The sequence below is a fragment of the Perissodus microlepis genome, chromosome 7 (genome assembly GCF_051167445.1).
Source record: "Perissodus microlepis isolate ML-2025 ecotype Zambia chromosome 7, ASM5116744v1, whole genome shotgun sequence".
NCBI lineage: Eukaryota > Metazoa > Chordata > Actinopteri > Cichliformes > Cichlidae > Perissodus > Perissodus microlepis.
Window position 1 is genome coordinate 36,719,992 of NC_140467.1, and position 15,687 is coordinate 36,735,678.

The 15,687-nt window shown below is 38.5% G+C and overlaps 1 protein-coding gene across 1 annotated transcript in view; it reads left to right on the forward strand.

The window, feature by feature from the left end:
• LOC146383541 (uncharacterized) overlaps positions 1–15,687 on the forward strand; it is a 138,572-nt gene that overhangs the window by 81,848 nt on the left and 41,037 nt on the right. The gene's annotated exons all lie outside the window — the stretch shown is intronic.

Here is a 15,687-nt window from a genome sequence, read left to right on the forward strand (position 1 = left end):
CAATTCAATTCAATTTTATTTATATAGCGCCAAATCACAACAACAGTCGCCTCAAGGTGCTTTATATTGTACAGTAGATCGTACAATAATAGATACAGAGAAAAACCCAACAATCATATGACCCCCTATGAGCAAGCACTTTGGCGACAGTGGGAAGGAAAAAACTCCCTTTTAACAGGAAGAAACCTCCGGCAGAACCAGGCTCAGGGAGGGGCGGCCATCTGCTGAGACCAGTTGGGGTGAGAGAAGGAAGACAGGATAAAAGACATGCTGTGGAAGAGAGACAGAGATTAATAACAGATATGGAGGCTCTGCCTCCCATTCTACTTTTAAATACTCTAGGAACAACAAGTAGGCCTGCAGCGCGAGAGCGAAGTGCTCTAATAGGGTGATATAGTACTACAAGGTCATTAAGATAAGATGGGGCCTGATTATTTAAGACCTTGTATGTGAGGAGCAGGATTTTGAATTCAATTCTGGATTTAACAGGAAGCCAATGAAGGGAAGCCAATACTCTTTCTAGTCCCTGTCAGTACTCTTGCTGCAGAGTTTTGGATTAACTGAAGGCTTTTCAGGGAGTTTTTAGGACTTCCTGATAATGAATTACAGTAGTCCAGCCTGGAAGTAATAAATGCATGAACTAGTTTTTCAGCGTCACTCTGAGACAGGATATTTCTAACTTTAGAGATGTTCCGCAAATGGAAGAAAGCAGTCTTACATATTTGTTTAATATGTGCATTGAAGGACATCTCCTGGTCAAAAATGACTCCAAGGTTCCTCACAGTGTTACTGGAAGCCAAGGTAATGCCATCCAGAGTAAGAATCTGGTTAGATACCATATTTCTAAGATTTTCAGGGCTGAGTACAATAACCTCAGTTTTATCTGAATTAAGAAGCAGAAAGTTAGCGGCCATCCAGGTCTTTATGTCTTTAAGACATTCCTGCAGTTTAACTAAATGGTGTGTGTTATCTGGCTTCATGGATGGATAGAGCTGGGTGACATCTGCATAGCAGTGAAAATGTATATTATGTCTTCTAATGATAAGATCAATTAATCACCAGATTAATACATTTCCATTCTCATGACAATATGACACATAGTATGCGCTTCATTCAGTGGTTTTAGTAAGGTACGTCTTAAACTCTGACTTTAAGCTCAACACGGTTCATTAAGGTATTAACCTTGCTTCATAATACACCTCACAGACCTTTATTCTGCATTCAAATAGTGTCACATCTCTCAATCTGCAGTTCAGTTTTTGACACAACCAGTTTTGACCTGGGAGATGTTTTCTGTAACTGTAGTCAAAAACAACCTCAGAACACAACAATGATATATTTTCATCGCAAGAAGATATTATGGTAAGTGTGTTTTTCACTAATGACTTTTTGGAATAACCACATGCGGGGCCATATTCATTCAATATGCATTTTTTAATTGTCCTTGTTGCCACAAACAACATAATTCGGAATGAAATTAATTAATTAAATTTAATTACAGCCTTTTTAAGATTTTGTTCATTTACTGTGTTTATCCTTCAACCACAACCAATACAACCTTCGTTCGAACAAAATCATACAATTGATTGTCCCAAAAATCAGAACAGAATTGGGGAAAAGGGCTTTTAAATACGCTGCCCCTGCTTCCTGGAATAATCTGCAGAAGGAACTGAAATTATCAGAATTGGTTACCTTGGGAGAGTTTAAGTCTGTCTTAAAGGAACGAGAGAACAGCTCTTTTACTCAGTGTGATTGTTTTTAATGTACTCTTAATTTGATCTGTTATTGTATATTTTACACATGTTTGTATGGGATATTGTATTTGTTTTAAATGTTATATACCTATGTGGTATGTGACTTTTGTTGCCATGATGCCAGGTCTCTCTTGGAAATGAGATTTTTAATCTCAATGAGATTTTTTACCTGGATAAATAAAGGATTAATAATAATAATATCCACTTGAACGCCATATAACCCTAAGATAACCTAAATCTAGTCATAAACCTAATTTCTCCACCTCCCCTTATCTAACAGTGTTATAAGCAAAATGCTTTGGGGGGTTTTGTCTTTCTAAAACTGATAAAAATTCAAATTGGTCTGCACAAAAATAAACGTACAAGAGCTGGTACTTACTCACACACAAACACTTGCACATGGTTTCAACTTGTGATGATCAGCACCAATAAAACAACTTTGGACAAAAGCCTGAAAATAAGTGGAGTAGAAATGATTAGAAATTCTAACAGAAGCTGGCATAGTGAGTGTTCATAAAGTGAGACAGTATGAACAGCAAGCAGCCTTACTTCATTATCCTCGGTCAGTGTTCACCAAGCTGTGAGATCCAGTATAACCCAGCAGCTGTCATTTTCTGTCATCTAAAAAACACACACACACACACACACACACACACACACACACACACACACACAAAAGAACCTAAATATATAAACAAAATACTGCCACTCTAAACACACAGAACTTAACTTTCTAGAACACGCTAATATAGCTTGTTATGAATACACCCACCTTTTCCTTGACTCTCTGCAGAGTCTTTGTAATGAGCACCCAATTAAACAGAAACACATACATGCGCTTTGCCTTCATCTAAGTTGATGGGCTCATCTTTTTTTTTTTTCAATCTGCATTGTTCTTAGGACACCAATTACCGTCTTTCCCCCTTGTCATATCGACCAACTAAAATTGGTCACACAGGGTAAATAGGTTGTTATTGCAGTAATTACATACAGTAGTTATAATTCTCTTCTCACCACTCTTTCTGTCAGTTTTCCACTCTCCTCTGCCTTCACCCCTCGTATCCACTCCATCATTTTTTTCACCTCAATCTGCTACTTTTGTTTTGCTGCCATCCTTATATTTCCCCTGTCTACTTATTATAAGCAACTATGGTCTTGTTTTCCACAGAGCCGATGATTGATAGCCATGTTTTCAGGCAGTGTATTACCTTTTGGGTCTATTGTGTCTAACAGCGCTGATGCTTACACACTGAAGCACAACAAATCTAATGTAAACTTCAAGCTTAACTCTTTCTTTTTCTTTTTAAAATTTTTGACCCACCACATTCTTCATTTCAGCATTTTATTACTGGAGTAATTAAAAAGGAATCAAACACCATAAACTGTAAGTCATCAAAATATGGTATGCATCGCAGGGTACTTGTTGTTTTGTTCTGCATTTTATTTAGATTTTTTTTTTATTCTTCTTTATTACCCTCTACAGTTTGCAGTAACAAAACAACACAAAATAGAACAGAAAAAAAGCAGTTCAATGTAAATTGCGTCTTGCTAATAAGAGGTATCTGTCAGCTGCCAGGAGCCCCACTTCAGATTTGATCATACACACCTGCAAACTTAGTACAACAGCTCCACAATACTGGTGGGCCATGAAGGAAAAGAATGACATCGGTGCTAGAATTTCAAAACAACAGCAGCTAGACTGCTAAAGCTTTTAGCATAGTCTGTCCAAAGGACAGTCTTGTTTGTTCAGATGCAACTTTGCATACCTAAGCCATGCTGTTTTTTCCTGGCAACCCTTCCAAACAAGCCACACTTGTTCAGTCTTTTTCTAATTGCACTGTCACGAACTTCAGCATTGAATATGCATTGAATGAGGACTGTAGCATCTGAGATGTTTTTTTGTCTGTTTGTTTTCCAGTTTTTGTAAGCAATGCATAGTCTGACCTTAGGATGGAAAGGTTAGCAACTGTTTTCCACTTGCGAATAGTCTTTCTCAATGTAGAATAATGAGCTTCAAGACCAGTGGTGATGTCTTTCCTCCTTGGCAGTGTTATTGACCAGCATGTTTTTATATAGGTGGTCACACTAGCAGGACCATGTATGCACATATCTGTAAAGTAACAAGTTTTTTTTAAGATTTTTTAAAGATACTTAACATGGTCCTGTGCTGTGTACAGAAGATCAAACTGAGAAATGTTATTTCAACTAAAACCTAAGTTCCACCTATCAGTTTTTGGTAGGCTATATGAAGTTACTCTAAATAACATTTTGATATTTTTAATATTTTAAATATTATTGTAAATTTTACTGTAAATTTGTAAATTGGTATCAGCATCAGTGGCTACTGTAAATTAGCAATTCTTGAAAATACCAGGTAAAAACTGATTTGTATGATTTACATTGTTGTAAGACATGTACACTCATAGCACATGTTGTGAAGTGCCATTACTGTGAAGTTAAAGTAAATGGGGTAACTTGTGGCTACTATATTACAATGTGCATAGCTTTTAATTGTCCTTCTTTCTGAGCTATTATTATCACTATGTATTAGATTAATTCAGTCAAATAATAAATATTTTACAAAGCGTTGCTTATATCTTATATAGAGCACTTTAACAGTTTATAGTAATATTCTCTTACTTTGAGAATATTAATACAGATCTTATGGGGTTTCTGGTGTGCATTATTCCTCAGCTCTATCAAAGGCACCTTTAAAATTGCCTATGAAATCTATGGAAGATTGTGGTTACCAGCAGTTGGTGGTTAATTATCTTGGACATCAGGGTGGTAATATCCCGGCTTCAAAATCCCTTAACTGCTGCTGTAAAGATTGAGCGTTTTAGGGCTGACAGCTCGATATTTGGAATTTATTCCAGAAAAAAGGTGGTGATAAACTCAAAAGTTGCTTCTGTCATCTGAAAGACAAAGAGCTTATCATAGATAGATGTAGGCAGATCTCAAAACTCTCCAATTTTGAGTTGACATTAGTGTCTCCAGTCACATTGGCTTAAACTTTCACACTGTATGTCATGGGCCATCAGCTATATCATGTAAATCCAGACATATCATATAAAAAAAATAAAACACAGATGTATCTTTTGAGCTTTAAAAGCTTTAAAAAAAAAAACTAATGCATACATAGATAGATAGATAGATAGATAGATAGATAGAAGTGCAGCACAGCTGCACTTGAATAACTGAACTTACAAAAAAAAATGGGAAATGTGGCTTCTAAATACTCTCACTAACCATATTAGTTTTGCAGCAGGCAGCTGTTTCAGCAAATGATACCTGTGTTTCCTCTGTGTTTTTCTTGTTCTTTAAATCCATGTGTAGCATGTGCAGTAAGTGGTTTGCAGTCATGCTTTCTTAGGTGAACAGTTTTATTAGATTGAACCCATTTTCCCACAGACTGAGAAATATAGTAACAAGCTCTCTAGAGGTCTATAAAAGTGGAACCGGGGCATCAGGTGACAGAGTATGGGCTGCTTTTATATACTGTAAGTGATTCTTCCTCAGTGTTTTAAACAAAAATCTAAAGGAATACTGCTGAAGACCAAATCAAAGGGGTCCGCAGTGTGTTTACATGTGTTGTACCAGAAGGAATAACATTAACAGTTTCTCTGTGGGGGGAAAAATCATTTTTATTGATGTTAATCAGTTTTATTAAGCTATTCTTTTATTACTGTTGAAATGTTCAATCTTACTGCCAAGATTAAATTACATGCAAACTCAAGTGCTAATTTTTACAGCATTGTCAACAGATGGCTGGTCTATGATTGGATTATATTGTCAAAGAGAAAATTCAGACACTTGGAGGCAGTGCATGGTGATTTATAGTGCTGTGCCAGGCAATATTACTTAGTACTTCTGTGCTATGTGCCATGTACAGTATCACTACTACCAAGCATGCCTATTATCTGTGGACATTTTCCCTGGCACAGTGCGCTATTGATATGAAAAAAGATATACAGGCTGCCATTTTTTTTTTCAGCTGTCTGGGATAAATGTTAGCTAGCGGTGTCATATACAGTTCACAAAGATACAATGTGAAGTATGGTGTGAGACACTACTGAACAGACTAAAGGTCATGTTTGTCTGTTTTGGTTTTTCAACCACTTTTTACTGATATATAAAAACGTGTTTTTTTACAAGGCATCTAAATTTTAATTTCTGTTTGGACTTTGCACAGCACTTAACCTCCAACAAAGGTGAAGTTGCAATGGGAAACCATATAAATATGCAGTAATATATCAGTAATGTAAAACTGTAGCCTGTTTATTTATTTTTTTATTTTTTTTAGCTCATTCGGCATTCAGGTGATATTTGTCATTTTACAGGCAATAACCTGTTAACTGTGCTGGATGCATTGGATGTGGGGGTTATGTCTGTGATTGTACCGTGAAACATGTACAAAATTGTATCTGTGCAATGAATATGATGTACTTAAGGGATATGATTAATGCATGCATCAAAGTTGAGTCCAGTAACTTCTTTTGAAGTCAGATCAGTCTAACAAACTATTCACATTAAGGATTAATTCACTGGCCATTGCTTAGTTGTTTTTTGTTTTTCTTTTGTCATTTGTATGATTTTATTTTTGATTCATTTTGGCCACTGAAAGGAACATATTTATGAACTTATTTTTGCTTCCATGAAATTGTATCTAGAACACCAAACTCCAGCCCCAGATTACATAACACGCTTGCACATATGCAAATAGGGCTGTGCGATATGACCAAAATCTCATATCCCGATATAAGACATCTATTGTCCAATAACGTTATAAATCACAAAAATTTAACATTTTCTGTAAATTCTGTGAATCTCGGGCAGCTCGACTTGCGTGAAGTGTTTCCAGCTGCGTGTCATGTAGCTGGAGTCGAGTGTTTTAACCGATGCATGAAACTATATATTTTTAGACATAAGTTGTAAAGGCCGCCGTTTTCTTTTTGAGTATTTATTACACAACGTGCTGTGGGGGAAAGCGTGTTCTAACGTTTGAGTCTAAGGTTTATTTTTTTAGCACCTGACGGCTCTTTTTTGCTTCTCATCCGTAAATACTGCATACTATTTCACGTGATTCAGTTTATTTTGAAAAGTCTCAACAGGCTCTTGAGCTTTATTGTGAAAGGTTTATGTGGAACATAAACAAGCGGACAGCGACGGTTTTACCGTCGTTGTTTCTAACCACAACGCACAGGCGCTTGTCTGTCCGAAGTGTGGTTATATTAAATATAAGAGAAAGAGAGAACTTTAAGAAATGAATATAACCACTACAGTGACCATCAAAACAATGAAAAAATATTACCGGAAACGTTTATTTTGCGACACCACGAAACAAACGATAGCGTAAAATGAAACGGAAGATGTTTTTATATCGTCATCCGATATATATCGTTATATCGAACAGCCCTATATGCAAACTTTCCCAAGTAACAATGCTTTACAGTTTGAAATCTTAGCAAATTCTCTCTTTATGCATGTTGTTCTCAATTCAATTCAATTCAATTCAATTCAATTTTATTTATATAGCGCCAAATCACAACAAAAGTCGCCTCAAGGCGCTTCATAGATACAGAGAAAAACCCAACAATCATATGACCCCCTATGAGCAAGCACTTTGGCGACAGTGGGAAGGAAAAACTCCCTTTTAACAGGAAGAAACCTCCGGCAGAACCAGGCTCAGGGAGGGGCGGCCATCTGCTGCGACCGGTTGGATAGACAGGATAAAAGACATGCTGCGGAAGAGAGACAGAGGTTAATAACAGATATGATTCAATGCAGAGAGGTCTATTAATACATAGTGAGTGAGAAAGGTGACTGGAAAGGAAAAACTCAATGCATCATGGGCAGCCGACGTCTATTGCAGCATAACTAAGGGAGGATTCAGGGTCACCTGGTCCAGCCCTAACTATATGCTTTAGCAAAAAGGAAAGTTTTAAGCCTAATCTTAAAAGTAGAGATAGTTTCTGTCTCCCGAATCCAAACTGGAAGCTGGTTCCACAGAAGAGGGGCCTGAAAACTGAAGGCTCTGCCTCCCATTCTACTTTTAAATACTCTAGGAACAACAAGTAGGCCTGCAGAGCGAGAGCGAAGTGCTCTAATAGGGTGATATGGTACTACAAGGTCATTAAGATAAGATGGGGCCTGATTATTTAAGACCTTGTATGTGAGGAGCAGGATTTTGAATTCAATTCTGGACTTAACAGGAAGCCAGTGAAGGGAAGCCAAAACAGGAGAAATATGCTCTCTCCTTCTAGTCCCTGTCAGTACTCTTGCTGCAGCATTTTGGATTAGCTGAAGGCTTTTCAGTGAGTTTTTTGGACATCCTGATAATAATGAATTACAGTAGTCCAGCCTGGAAGTAATAAATGCATGAACTAGTTTTTCAGCGTCACTCTGAGACAGGATATTTCTAATTTTAGAGATGTTGCGCAAATGGAAGAAAGCAGTCTTACATATTTGTTTAATATGTGCGTTGAAGGACATGTCCTGGTCAAAAATGACTCCAAGGTTCCTCACAGCGTTACTGGAGGCCAAGGTAATGCCATCCAGAGTATGACTCTGGTTAGATACCATATTTCTAAGATTTTCAGGGCCGAGTACAATAAAACCTCAGTTTTATCTGAATTAAGAAGCAGAAAGTTAGCGGCCATCCAGGTCTTTATGTCTTTAAGACATTCCTGCAGTTTAACTAATTGGTGTGTGTTATCTGGCTTCATGGACAGATAGAGCTGGGTGTCATCTGCATAGCAGTGAAAATGTATGCTATGTCTTCTAATGATGCTGCCTAAGGGAAGCATGTATAATGTAAACAGAATTGGTCCTAGCACTGAACCCTGTGGAACTCCATAATTAACCTCAGTGTATGAAGAGGACTCTCCATTTACATGCACAAATTGGAGTCTATTAGATAGATATGATACAAACCACTGCAGTGCAGTACCTGTAATACCTACAGCATGTTCTAATCGCTCTAATAGGATATTATGGTCAACAGTATCGAACGCTGCACTGAGGTCTAGCAGGACAAGCACAGAGATGAGTCCACTGTCAGAGGCCATAAGAAGATCATTTGTAACCTTCACTAAAGCTGTTTCTGTGCTGTGATGAGCTCTGAAACCTGACTGAAACTCTTCAAATAAACCATTCCTCTGCAGATGATCTGTTAGCTATTTGACAACTACTCTTTCAAGGATTTTTGATATGAAAGGAAGGTTGGAGATTGGCCTATAATTAGCTAAGACTGCTGGGTCTAGAGATGGCTTTTTGAGTAAAGGTTTAACTACAGCCAGCTTGAAGGCCTGTGGTACATAGCCGATTATTAGAGATAGGTTGATCATATTTAAGATCGAAGAATTAATTAATGGCAGGACTTCTTTGAGCAGTTTTGTAGGAATGGGGTCTAAAAGACACGTTGATGGTTTGGAGGAAGTAATTATTGAAGTTAACTCAGAAAGATCAATTGGAGAAAAAGAGTCTAACTTAACATCAATGGTACTAAGAGTAGCTGTAGATAATATTACATCTGTGGGATGATTACTGGTAATTTTTTCTCTAATGATAAAAATTTTATTTGTGAAGAAGTTCATGAAGTCATTACTAGTTAACGTTAAAGGGATGGTTGGCTCAACAGAGCTCTGACTGTTTGTCAGCCTGGCTACAGTGCTGAAGAGAAACCTGGGGTTGTTCTTATTTTCTTCAATCAGTGATGAATAGTAAGATGTTCTGGCTTTGCGGAGGGCTTTCTTATAAAGCAGCAAACTATTTCTCCAGGCTAAATGATGATCCTCTAAATTTGTGACACGCCATTTCCTCTCCAGATTACGAGTCATCTGCTTTAGGGTACGTGTTTGAGAATTATACCACGGAGTCAGGTACTTCTGATTAGAGACCTTAGTTTTCACTGGAGCTACAGTATCCAGAGTCGTACGTAGTGAGGAGGTGAAATTATTAACAAGATAATCGACCTCTGTTGGGGTAGCGTTCAGATAGCTGCTCTGCTCTGTGTTGGTACAGGGCATTGAAGATGATAACAGTGGGTGGATTATATTCTTAAACTTAGTTACAGCGCTTTCAGAAAGACATCTACTTTGATAAAATCTACTCTCCACCGCTGTGTAATCAATTATTGTAAATGTTATCAGGAAATGATCAGACAGGAGAGGGTTTTCAGGAAACACTGTTAAATGTTCAGTTTCTACGCCATATGTTAAAACAAGATCTAGAGTGTGATTAAAGTGGTGGGTGGGTTCTTTTACATTTTGAGAGAAGCCAATTGAGTCTAATAACAGATTAAATGCCATGTTGAGGCTGTCATTTTTAGCATCTACATGGATGTTAAAATCACCCACAATAATTATTTTATTTGAGCTCAGAACTAAATTAGATATAAAGTCTGAGAAATCAGACAGAAACTCTGTGTAAGGCCCAGGTGGACGATAGATGATAACAAGTAAGACTGGTTTCTGAGTTTCACAGCTGGGGTGGACAATGTTAAGCATCAGGCTTTCAAATGAATTAAAAGTCTGTCTTGGTCTTTCATTAATTAATAGGCTGGTGTGAAAAATTGCTGCCACACCGCCCCCTCGGCCTGTGCTTCGAGGTTTCTGGTAGTTAGAATGACTCGGGGGTGTTGATTCATTTAAACTAACATAATCATCCTGCTGCAACCAGGTTTCTGTAAGGCAGAGTAAATCAATTTGTTGATCAATTATTAAGTCATGTACTAACAGAGACTTGGAGGAGAGAGACCTAATATTTAATAATCCACATTTCACTGTTTTACTCTTTGGTTCAGATGCGGATACTGTACTGTTCTTTCTTTGTAATTGTTTATGTTTAAGTTGTTTGTTGCTGGTTTTTAGTTTGTTTTTTGTCTTTTTGGAAGCTGACACAGTCTCTATGGAGATGGGTTTTTGGGGGGGTAGCAGGAGGAGAGAAGCTGCAGAGAGGCGTGTAAGACTGCAACTCTGCTTCCTGGTCCCAACTCTGGATAGTCATATTTTGGGGGGTTTAATAAATTTGTCCATATTTCTAGAAATGAGAGCTGCTCCATCCAAAGTGGGATGGATGCCGTCTCTCCTAACAAGACCAGGTTTCCTCCAGAAGGTTTGCCAATTATCTATGAAGCCCACATCGTTTCTGGGACACCACTCAGACAGCCAGCAATTTAAGGAGAACATGCGGCTAAACATGTCACTCCTGGTCTGATTGGGGAGGGGACCAGAGAAAACTACAGAGTCCGACATTGTTTTAGCAAAGTTGCACATCGATTCAATATTGATTTTAGTGACCTCCGATTGGCGTAACCGGGTGTCATTACTGCCGACGTGAATTATGATTTTACTGAATTTACGTTTACCCTTAGCCAGCAGTTTTAAATTTCCTTCAATGTCGCCTGCTCTGGCCCCTGGAAGACAATTGACTATGGTTGCCGGTGTCTCTAGCTTCACATGTCTGAGAACAGAATCATCAATTACCAGAGTTTGACCCCCGGCGGGTGTGTCACCGAGTGGGGAAAAACGGTTAGACACATGAACGGGTTGGTGGTGTACCTGGGGCTTCTGTTTAGGACTATGCTTCCTCCTCACCGTGACCCAGCCGCCCTCTTTCCCCAGCTGCTTGGGGTCTGCCGGGGAACAGCTAGCGGGGCCTACGCTATCTTCGGCTGCACCAGCTACAGGGGCCTGGCTAGCTACGGGTGAATGAAGGGTGCGAAGCCGAGTCTCCAATTCAGTAATCCTGGCCTCCAGAGCTGCAAATATGCTACATTTGTTACAGATATCATTACTGCTAAAGGAGGCCGAGGAGTAACTAAACATCTGACACAATGAGCAAGAAAGTGCAGGAGGGACAGGTGAAGTAGCCATGGTGCTAACGAGTCGGCTACGAGCTACGCTAAGCTAGCGAAACAGTACAGAGACAGTGAGTGAATACTTTGGCTATAAATTAGGTAGTGAGTACACAGAAAGTGTGCTTCGGATGAAGCACGTGAAGATTATACTATGAAAGAAGAATGTATTTAAAAGTTGTTAATTAAATTGCTAAGCAAATAAGCTACTCAGAAACACCACTGTGTTTGAGCAGGAACAGGAAGTGATACTCTACCGCAGAGCGAGCGAACACCAAGTGACAGCGCCACCAAGATCTGTAAATTCAGCCTCTGGCATTTTGGTGAGGCCATAAATAGGCTCAAAGAATGAGCCAGATGAAGATCATGATCAGTTATGAACAACATACGGTGACTTAAACTACTTAGCTACTGTAATGCTTCAATTTTCCTCACCTCTGACTCAGTGAGGTTGTTTTTGTGAACCTTATCTTATGGCTTTTTCCAGTTGGCTTGTGATTGATTGGTAACAGCCTGATGGAGTTCAGTAGTTAGTTACAAGCTGCTGGCAGGCCAGATGGCTGCTAACTGGCTGCTGGCTGACTCTCTGTGCAGCCATCAGCTACTGTCTGACTATGTGGCTAGTTACCTGCTGTTGCCAGGCTGCTGTGGACGCAGACTTGCTCCTAGAACATTGATTGGCTTGTTCTTCTGTTGAGGGATTGTACTGGTTGTGCAAAAGTCAGAGTCAGACCCTGGAAAATAAGTTGTTTCATGGCCACCTCTGCACACTAACTTGTTGGGATTGTGTCAATACAAACTATAGAAACTATGTTCACTCAAGGCTCATTTTTAACAAAAAAATAATAATTACATTCAGGTGTCATAGTATTAAGTTACATTTAATGAGAAGCAGCAAAATAATAGTAGAGATAAACTGCAGACATGAAGGCAACATTATCATAACTTTTACTACAGGATTGATGAGGACACTCTAAATCATCCTGTAGATGTTTACTAAATATCTCCATTAATTTCCCATGGTAACCCACACAGTAAACACAGGATTTTTTATTAAATAATTCAGCAAATCATATTCTGAATGAGCTACTGTGCATTTGTGGCAATAAAGTAGCTGCTGCAGTGCTGATGTTAATGTTTGATAAGCAAGAAACATTAACATAAAGAAGTCCAATCCAGACTTCAGAGGTTGGAAATGTTAACATTAGCTGTATCTATTGACCACAGTCTGTCTGTTGTAATTACTGCAGAGTAGAGGACATGGTTACTTCAGTTTTCAGTATATTTGTGATAATATCCATCCAATGGGCAATGACAATGACACCAGAAAACAAACAGAAGAGTGCTGGGGCAGAGAGATTGGACTTGAGCCAGCTAAAGCAGCAGCAGCATCCACAGCAACTAGAGCAGCACCTGGCTGATTCACTGGAAGCTGCAGCTTCACTCTGTCGGGCAACTTAGTTTCTCTTCTGTGAAGTGAAATCACAATTTGGCTAAGGATAACTTGCATACTCAGAGTAGTCTTTTGGTTTTAAGGCAAGTACACACTCAAAGTCTGCCAGTAGTCAGTGATATGAAGCGAGCAGATGAAGATGCTGTGGATCTGGATTCCAACAACAGTTTGCATATGAAATGTGCTTGAAAAAGAAGGGCCTGGTCAATGCTGAGGCAGATGATGCTAAAAATCATTTGGCAGTCATTTTTTCCTTAATGTGTCACAGAGCCATCGTCTGGTCAAAACGTCAGTTGCTCTAAGGCTTTTTTGGGTTATAATCAAACAGAAACCTAATCACATTTTAATCAGACTCAGCTTTGCTTTATTTTCAGCAAATGGAAATGTTTTCAAATACTATTAAGATGTGAAAATGTTAACTATTATACATTATTAGTGTCAGAATTTAGCTTAAATAATTATCTGCTGGCATGCAAAAGGTTGGTGTAACAGAAAAGGATGCAAGACATAGGGTGAGATGGAGGCAGATGATCCACTGTGGCGACCCCTAAATGGAGAAGCTGAAAGGAAGAAAAAAAGCTGAAAGCATGAAAAGAACTGGCAATTTACAACAATGGTAAAATGTTATTGTAAAAGTGTGTGTGCGTGCATCTTTGTGGCAGCATTGGATGTTTCTAATGCTGCAGCTGTGTTGATGCTTTGTTCGGAGGCGAATGCACAGGCATACACAGTCCCCAAGGTCTGCCACTCTGTCCTGTACTAATCACTGATGTCTATTCACCCTCTTTGTTGCTGTAGTTCCCTTTCTGTCCTTCTTCCTGCTCTTCCTTCTCTGTTCTCCTAATTTTCTTTTTAGTTTCCGTCCCTTTGTTCTTCTGTCTGTTCTCCTCCACATTCTCTGGCATATAAAGCTTCACCTTGTTGTAATTGCCTCCTCTGTTTTCTCTGTTTGGGGGGGGGGTTGGCCTCACATATGGACCATATGTATCTGTTTCTTCTTCATACTATGCTACATACATTATACTATAATAAGTATAATATTTACTATATATTAAGATATATAAATCTCTTACATTTTGAATAAATGTCCTTCATAACTGCAGGTAGATCAGTTATTGCATTACTTTCATTATTTTTTTTTCTTAAATACACTCAAAAAACAATCAAAATTAGTCCTGTAAAGCTTTTAGATGAAATATACTTGCCTCTCCTCCAATTAGTGTCACCCTGTACTGGTGTTGGTCTGTCTAGACAGAAAACAGCAATTATTTGATTTTAATGCAAGTCACACGAGAATTTGACATTTAAAGCTGTTGTATAAAGCAGAAATACGTAGTTCTATTAAAATCAGTAATTGGCGACATAATGTCACACATTCTGAATTTGACTGGGATCACTGGAATATCAAAATACCGGCAATAAACAGGGGTGTTAAATTGTTTCAGGGTGAATCTTCTTCACTTTTTCACTTCACAAGACCATCATACTTCATCTCTCTATCTTGTACATCTCTGATAAGTTATGAAAAATAATAACATTAGGAAGGTATCAAGGTGAAGATCACCATGTGCACAGATGTGTTTTTCTCTCTAACACCATCTGTGGCTGTGTGAAAATACTGTGTTGACATTATTCAGCAGGTCAAATGTTTGCCTAATATCCCAGTGACAATTTCACATAGTGAAGGCTAGATGTTAGGTGGAAACATGCTTCACTACACTTCAAAGATTAAAGTGTGTGCAACATAGAGTCACAGGACAGCTCATCCTCCTACAATGTAAGAAGGTCAGATCCTTTCACAAACTTTCCAGAGCTGATAGTGAGAACTGATTTATATTTAGGAAGTAAATCAGCCCCCTAGAGAGGCTTAAATTAGATTTCAGTAACTCGCTTTGGTAATAAAACAAACTCTACAAGACAATAAATGAGACAATAAACAACATGGAGTGGCCAGTGAGATAACATCCACAAACTGTAGCAGCAGTGGGCAACACAGGTCAACAAGTATTTGTTTAACAGTGCTTGGAACACCAGGATAAAATACTTAGTTTGTTTTGTTTTCTTGTAGCTCAGAGGCACAGAGGCTGATACAAGAAGTCATACAGCGTTCAATATTTCCTATCTTGATTTAACTAGAGCTCAGGTTATTACTTGCAGCCTCTCAGTGTGTTTGTGTTTCATTATCTATTAAAGTAACTTTTTTGTAGGATCTGATGTTGGAGGAGGCATATCTGCCTCCTCTTTAGATCTAACCAACCCTCCATTGCCCACCTCTTACCCCCCTAGTGGTATATGTTTTTGCCATATCTCACAGGTGTTTTTTTTTTTTTTGTTTTATCTATCGTTCCAGTTTTATTTATCACTTTGTCGATCAATTTGTTCTTAATAATGCCACATTGTTTTTTCTGCTTCATGTTTTGGGGTCCCTAGAGATGGTCAGAATGTCTGTGTACATTAAATATGTGGGTAGAATAAGGACTAAAGTGAGTGTAAAGATTTAGGAATATAGTAGTGGATTAATCCCGTTAATCTTGCACACACAAATGAACTTTATAATCCAACGCCCATCTCTATGGCTTTATGAAGTGGAGTTTAGGGAGACCGGGTCTGTGCTGAGCTGTAGC